The sequence below is a fragment of the Gossypium arboreum genome, unplaced genomic scaffold (assembly GCF_025698485.1).
Source record: "Gossypium arboreum isolate Shixiya-1 unplaced genomic scaffold, ASM2569848v2 Contig00189, whole genome shotgun sequence".
In the NCBI taxonomy this organism is placed as follows: Eukaryota; Viridiplantae; Streptophyta; class Magnoliopsida; order Malvales; family Malvaceae; genus Gossypium; species Gossypium arboreum.
Genome location: NW_026440308.1, coordinates 16,651 through 24,892, shown reverse-complemented (window position 1 = coordinate 24,892; position 8,242 = coordinate 16,651). Strand labels below are relative to the sequence as shown.

General features: G+C 36.2%; 1 long non-coding RNA gene across 2 annotated transcripts; it reads left to right on the top strand.

Annotated features, from left to right (window-relative positions):
* The first annotated feature begins 2,003 nt into the window (after positions 1-2,003).
* LOC128288279 (uncharacterized) lies at positions 2,004-7,955 on the top strand. Of its 2 annotated transcripts, none has more exons than XR_008278712.1 (5): positions 2,004-2,223; positions 3,228-3,462; positions 3,577-3,661; positions 3,776-3,819; positions 7,756-7,955. It is a non-coding gene; the product is annotated as an uncharacterized LOC128288279 (long non-coding RNA). The 2 variants fall into 2 exon arrangements; XR_008278711.1 differs by having other exon boundaries at positions 3,216-3,462.
* Positions 7,956-8,242: the final 287 nt, after the last annotated feature.

Sequence of the window (8,242 nt, the reverse complement as noted above, 5' to 3'; positions counted from 1 at the left end):
AAAATTTTGCTTTTATTTTGTTTATTTAAACATTTAACTACTAAATTTAATCATACTATGGCAAAAATTACATTTTTGCCCCTAAATTTTATCATTTTACACTTTTGCCCCTAGGCTTTTAAAATAATTTTCATTCAATTTATTTTCACTTTAAGCCTAGCAGAACCACTTTCATAACTATAAATTCCCACAATTTCCACTAAATCACACTTTTATGACAAATTTTATAACTTTTACAAATTAGTCATTTTTACCATTTTCATTGAAAATCACTTAGCAAAACTTGTTTCTCTAACCATAAACATGCATAATCTACCATTAAACATCAAAATACACAAATTTACAACATATTTCAAACCCTAGACCTCCATCATAACTCAAATAAATAGTAGAAATAGGTAGATCATGTTACAAGGATTTCAAAAATGTGAAAATCATTGAAAACGGGGCAAGAACAGACTTACTATGGAGCTTGGAAAGCTTAAACAAAACCCTAGCCATGGTGGTCTTCAAAATTTCGGCCGAAAGGTTGAAGATGACCAAAATCTTGCTTTTATTTCGTTTATTTAAACATTTAATTACTAAATTTTTTCATACCATGGAAAAAATTACATTTTGCCCTTAAATTTTATCATATTTACACTTTTACCCTAGGCTTGTAAAATAATTTTCATTCAATTTATTTTCAGTTTAAGCCTAGCCGAACCACTTTCATAACTATAAAAACCCACAATTTCCACTAAATCACACTTTTATGAAAAATTTTATAAGTTTTACAAATTAGTCCTTTTTAGCATTGTCATTGAAAATCACTTAGCAAAAGTTGTTTCTCCAACCATAAACATGCATAATCTACCATTAAACATCAAAATACAAAAATTTATAACATGGTTCAGACCCTAAACCTTCATCATAACTCAAATAAGTGGTAGAAATAGGTAGATCATGTTACAAGGATTTCAAAACGTGAAAATCATTAAAAACGGGGCAAGAACGGACTTACTATGGAGCTTGGAAAGCTTAAACAAAACCCTAGCCATGGTGGTCTTCAAAATTTCGGCCAAGGGGTTGAAGATGACCAAAATTTTGCTTTTATTTTGTTTATTTAGACATTTAATTACTAAATTTTATCATACTATGGAAAAATTACATTTTTGCCCCTAAATTTTATCATATTTACACTTTTACCCTAGGCTTGTAAAATAATTTTCATTCAATTTATTTTCACTTTAAGCCGAGCCGAACCACTTTCATAACTATAAAAACCCACAATTTCCACTAAATCACACTTTTATGACATATTTTATAACTTTTATAAATTAGTCCTTTTTAGCATTTTCATTGAAAATAACTTAGCAAAAGTTGTTTCTCTAACCATAAACATGCAAAATCTATCCTTAAACATCAAAATACAAAAATTTATAACATAGTTCAAACCCTATACCTCCATCATTACTCAAATAAATGGTAGAAATAGGTAGATCATGTTACAATGTAACACCCCGAATTTGGGCCTAGAAGTATTGGGCCTTGAGTGTGGGTCCGTAAGGAGGTTTTATATAGGTATTTAATTGTGTAATGAAAAGACACAATTAAATGTCCGCTTTGGTGGTTAATGGCCCTGAGAAGTGTTAGAGAAATCTTGGGTTCAAACTTGGGCTTTAGCAAAAATTTTGGTATTAAGTGAAAAAAACCTGGATGCTTGGATGAGGGTTTTTAAATTATTGTGGTAAATAAATGACACAATGAAGCTTGTAGTCTAGTGGTTGTGGCGTCATTAAGGTTGTATGGGAGCCTGGGTTCAAGCCTTGGCTCATGCAATTTATTTTGGGTTTTTTAAAGGGAACCTGAACTTTGGCCTTTAGACCTTATAATTAATTGGGGATAAAATATGACACCAAAAGCCTTGTGGCTTAGTGGCAAGTAGCTTGTGGAGCATTTAAGGGGAGGCATGTGTTCGAATCCCATGGCAAGCAAGGAGCATTTATTTTGCTAACAGGGGGCGGCAAGAGTTGGTGTTGAATTTAAACTCTAATGTTGGAGGGATCCCACATCAGGAAGCTAATATAAGAGTGGTTGTGAAGCTGGCTTTAAATAGAGGGAACCATGAAGAGAGTAAATGTACCTTTCTTGGCTGATCCCTTTCGCTGTATGGCGTGCTCGTTTGGGTTGGGCGTCGGCTAAGGGTGCTCGGAGTGTGGATTAACTCCAGTCTCCTATCAGGTGTGTATTTCTTACTACTCTAGCTGTAGGATGGCTACTTTGGGCATGATGGTAGAAAGGGTCACGTGGGCCTAATGGGCCTCACGGCCCAATTGGATAAGTTATTTGATTGTGTAGTAAATATTGGGCTAGGCTAGGTGAATCTAATATTTGTGGCTAGATTTGGGCAAAAAGGGCCACACGAGTGTGTGGGCCCATTTGGGCCGAGAATAGGCTTTAGGCCCATTCGTATTGTTATCCCTATTTAGAATACTTTAGTTTACTAAAATTACCGAAATATCCTTAGTTTGTAAAAAAATACTGAAATACCCTCGATTTGTAAATTTACCGAAATACCTTCGACTTGTAAAATTACCAAAGTACCCCCAATTTGTAATTACTGCTTTTACCCTAATTTACATAATTACCGTTTTACCCCTGATTTACATGATTATCGTTTTACCCTCGACTTATAGAATTACCGTTTTACCCTCGATTTACAGAATTACCGTTTTACCCTCGATTTATAGAATTACTGTTTTACCCTTGATTTACAGAATTACTGTTTTACCCTCGATTTACAAAATTACTAAAATACCCTTGGTTTGTAAAATTACCAAAATACCCCTAGTTTGTAAAATTACCAAAATACCCTTGGTTTGTGAAATTACCGAAATACCCTTAATTTGTAAAATTACCAAAATACCCCTAATTTACAAAGTTACAGAAATACCCTTGACTTTTTAAAAATTATAGAAATACCATTGGTTTACAAAATTACTAAAATACATTTGGTTTGTTGATTTACCAAAACACCCTTGTAGGATGAAATGACTAAAATACCCCTATTAGGTAAAAAGACCGTAAAGCCCCTGTAGGGTAAAGTGACCGTAAAGCCCTTGTAGGGTAAAGTGACCGTAATACCCCTGTATGGTAAAATGACGAATATGCCCTTATGTTCCGTATGACTGATGTGCTTAGGATTTACATATATTGATATTGGATTAGTTAAGTTTGAGTGACAGGTGGTGGTTATCGTAGGCGATTGATTTTGGAAACGTTTCAACTTCAACCCATAACAGGTGTGTACTAACCCTCTAAATAGCTTAGTTTAATATTTGCTGAAAAGCCGAAAGCTTCATATTTTAGTGATTCGGGAATTAATATTTAGATCTATTTTCTACGCACGTTTAAGTTGGATTCACAACGGATATGGGGTAGGAAGGTATTTGGAACATTCTTCAATGAGTAGATCTCTTGGTAAGTATTCGAACCTTCTTTCCATTTGTATCTTGTGGTTTAAGAAAAACTGAAAACCCCTCTGTCGACTAAGGCTAAAAGGGTTTTTGGTGTTATTTGGTTTGTTGGTGCTAGTGAGGATTAAAGGCTGCCGATCGAGGAGTGTGTGAAAAGCTTGGATCATCGGAGTGACTAAATCTAGTCATCAACTTCGGCAAAGGTATGAACCCAAGGGCCATTGGGGATGGTGGCCGAATGTGTAAGTGATGATAATAAATAGTTTTCGATTTGGTTTAATATTAACATGGTCTAATTTATAAGTGGTTGATTATAGGAGAAATTGCATAGGAGATCTCGTCAAGGAATATCGCAAATCAGGTGTGTAACGAACCCTTTTTCATAGCTTAAAGCGATAAAATGCCGAAAAGCCGAAATGCCGAAATTCTGGCATTTCGAGGACGTGTGAGCAAGCGAACGCTCACTAGTTAGTTAGAATCGATGAGATGATGATTGGGAACGATGGAAACGGTAAGAATGTGATTTTTGGCATTCTTGGTAAGTTGGGCCTCGAGGGGTCAAGTGGGGCCCATTGGGCTTTCGGCCCATTTGGGTAAAATTGGTAGAAAATGTAAATCATTATATGGCATGATAAGACTATTAAAACCGTTATGGAATATAGGCTAAATGGGCCTAGATGACGAAATTGGCTAAGTAGGGCCCATTAGGGTTTTGGCCCAATAACTCGATTTCGCTAAAAACGGCCGAATCACTGCTTGCACCCATGAATTGTTTATAAATGTTAATGAACATGGAAACCCTAATTTTTGGTAAAATTACAAGATTACCCTTATAATATGAAAATGACCATTATACCCCTAGGGTTTATATATGAACTTAATGCATGGGATTTTGATAAACATGATATGTATGATATGCACATGACATGTATGATGTAACGCCCCAAAAATTGGGCCTAGAAGAGTTGGGCTTTGAGTCTGGGATTCGGATAGAAGAAAACCTGAATATTGAGAAGTTTTGAATATTACTAGTGTTTAAATATATATATTGATAAAATATTTATGTTAGTACTAATATTTTAATTTTTATGAAAATTATTATCATTATAATTATTAGATACAAATATATTTATACAATTATTGTTGTTAATTTAGTGTTTAAATTAACATATTATCAAAAATTTTATCTGTATCTATTTTCATTGATTTATGGAAATTATAATTATTATTATTAAGAAAAATTTATATATATTATCATATTTGAAATCTTCATTATTATGGTTATTATTATTATTATTATTTTAGTTTTTAAATAAATTTAGAAGTATTTAAAGTGTGGGAAAAATTTGGACCAAGACTCTAGCAAAAAAATTATTATTTTTGCCTCTTTAGGGATCTGGACATTAAGGTTTATTAATAAGTTAGGCTAAAATTAGACATAAGGAGGAGTTTGGCCCAAGGGTTAGGAGTGTTAGGCGAGAAAGGAATCGAGGTTCGATACCAGCGTCATAAATTGGGTTTTTTTAGTATACAAAGTTGCGGTTGGAATAGGCCTTAAAGGAAGTTACTGAATGAAGTTTGACACAAAGAGAGCCTGTGGTGCGGACAAGCAACGTATGTGTGTGTTAAAGAGGTCGCAGTTCGATTTCGTGACGTGAGCGAATCTGTTTTATTTTTAAAGTGGGCGAATCAAGGTAAGGTTTATAATTTATTGTGACCATATATTAGCAAGGAAGGAAGCTCGTGCGGGCGGCAAAGATGGGCGTGGGCGCTAGGCGATGGAGGTCCGTGGTTCGAGTCCAGCGAAGGTATGTTTTAATGTTATATTTTTAAAATGAACGGACTTCAGCAGTAACCTTTAAGATAAAAGGTGACGGTATATTATTGAAAACTAATGCCCGTCCCAAAGGCCAGACGTCTTTGGGCAACCCTGGGGTCCTAGGTTCGATCAGCGCTATGCGTAAAAGGGTGATTCTTTTGCTGAAAGTGCGTGGGAAGGACCGTATGGAATTGAAACAGTACCAAATGTAGGAGGAGTGAGTGGGGACTGCTGTCAAGAAGGGGAGTTTGAATTAAATTCAAACTTTGATTATGGCCATGAATTAAGGAGATAAGGAAGGAATTAAAATTGGAAAAGGATTTTATTTTATTCTAATCTTAATCTTATTTCTTTTTGCTCTTATTCTTTTCTATTTTTCCCAAAAGTGAACAATTTTCTCATTTTTTTAATTATTTTCTTTCCTTCTCTTATCTATTCCCTCTTTTCTTTTCTTTCTCCTCTTGCCAATTGTTCTTAAGCTAATCCTCTATTTTCTCTTTCGTTATTTCTTCCACAAACTCTCTACCTCTCATTCTTCCTCTCTTTCATTTATAGTAAAAGTGAACCGATCATTCTTTTCATTGCTAAACGAATATCAACAAGCCAAATCTCAAGGAGTCAAAGGAAGTCGATTGCTTTATAAAGGTATACACTTGTTCTTTTTCTTTTAGCCGATTCTTGTTATTTTAAAAAGCCTTTCAACTCTTTTGTCAACACCCTTTTGGTCCATAACCACTTTTTCTTCAAAGACCCAAAAGCCAAAAGCACAAAGACCCTTGGGTGACTTGGTGGCGATTCGTAGGATCCTTGTGGTACGGGTTCGCTAGTGTTTTAGAGCTGGACCGCGTTGAATCGAGTTAACACGGATTGAAACCGTTTGGGTAAGTGAACCTTGGTAAGTGCTCGTAGCTTTAATCAATTCAATATTAGGGAGGTTAAGAAAAGCGAAACCTCTCTAGTTTAGGAGATGGCGAATATGGGCATAGACTCTATGGGGTCTTCTTTTAATATTTTGGTTTATTTATTGAAGGAGCAGCAAGGTGTAGTGTCGATTTGGAGTAGCTTGGATCACGGAGTAGCTAGGCCTAGTCATCAATCGCGACAAAGGTAAGGTGCCTAAGGCCGTTATGGATGGTGGCCGAATGTGTAAGTGTTAATATTGGAAAGTTCTTAATTTGGTTCAATTATTGCGAGCTGATCTATTTAACAATTGATTATAGGAGAAATCGTGTAGGAGATCTCGTCAAGGAATATCGCAAATCAGGTGTGTAAACGAACCCTTTCATAGCTTAAAGCGATAAATGCCGAAAAGCCGAAAGGCCGAAATTTTGGCATTTCGAGGACTCGTGAGCAAGCGAACGCTCATTAGTTAGTTAGATTCATTGAGATGATGATCGGGAACATTGGAAACGGTAAGAACATGATTTTTGGCATTCACGATAAGTTGGGCCTCGAGGGGCTGCAATAGGGCCCAACAGGCTTTCGGGCCCATTTGGGTAAAAATTGGTAGAAAACGAAAATATGTTAAATTGCATGTTAAGACTGTTAATACTGTTATGGATATAGGCTAAATGGGCCTAGATGACAAAATCGACTAAGTAGGGCCCATTAGGGTTTTAGGCCCAATAACTCGATTTCGCTAAAATGGGCCGAATCACTGTTTGCACCCATGGATTGTTAGTAATCGTTAATGAACATGGAAACCCTAATTTTGGTAAAATTACGAGATTACCCTTATAAAATGAAAATGACCGCTTTGCCCTAGGTAAAATGACCATTATACCCCTAGGGTTTATGTATGATTTTAATACATGGGATTTTGATAAATATGGTATGTATGATATGCACATGAAATGTATGCTATTCACATGATATGTATGATATGCACATGAGGTAATCATAAATGAATTGGGTTGGGTTTTTATATGGATGGAGGAAGTGAAAAAGGGCTTATGCCCGAGTTATCAAAAGGGCTTATGCCCCAGTTATCAAAAGGGCTTATGCCCCGCTTATAAAAGGGCTTATGCCCCGCTTATTGAAAGGGCTTTGGCCCCATTATTAAAAGAGGCTAGGCCTCCAAGATATGATAAAGCAAATATCTTTGCTAGTGGAGAGTTTGGCGGGGTGGGTCGAGTTAATCCCCACATGGTGTGTTGGTTGGTACGGGTGGAGAGTAGCGGATGGTGGGTTGAGTAGTCTCCCAAATGGGTTGCATTCTTTCATTGAAATTATATGTGACATTGAAATGGGCCTAAGGGCCATACCGTTTACAGTAAAGGCTTCGGCCCAGTAATATGAAATATGAAAAGGCTTCGGCCCAGTATTATGAAATATGAAATATGAAAAGGGCTACGGCCCAGTGCATGATTGAGATTGGATTTGGGCTTAGACCCAATAGGCCGTTATTGTTTTGGGCTCTGAAAGGGGCTTGTTGCACACTGAGTTTCCAAACTCACCCCCCTTTCCTTAACCTTGCAGGTGAGCCTTGATGTGGGGACTTGGGCCGGAGGGGATTCAGAGTGGCCACGGTGATCGTCTTGGGCTTTAAATAAAGTGTTGGTTTCCATTTAACTTCCTTTAACTATTATTTATTTTTGGGTTGTAATAAGGCCAATTTTAACTTTTCTTTTATTTCTTTTCGGGATTATTTTAATTTTAATAACTTTAAAATTGGTTAATAATTATTCAAATGGGCTAGACTTAGGACGTGTTTTCAAAATGATACTTGTTTTCAAATTATCTCAACACCACGATTCATCGGTTAATCAAAGACGTCCACTTAAACGAATTTAAACTCGAAATGACAAAGTGTGGCTATGGTTGTGGGCATGTCTAGGATTGGATCCAATTAAAGAGCTTGGTACTTAAGCGACCTTCATGGCTCACCTCCTCGCCTCGGATACCTACACGGTGCTTAGCTTCCATACACTTTGTTAACTCAAAGAAACATATGGCTTTTAAAAAC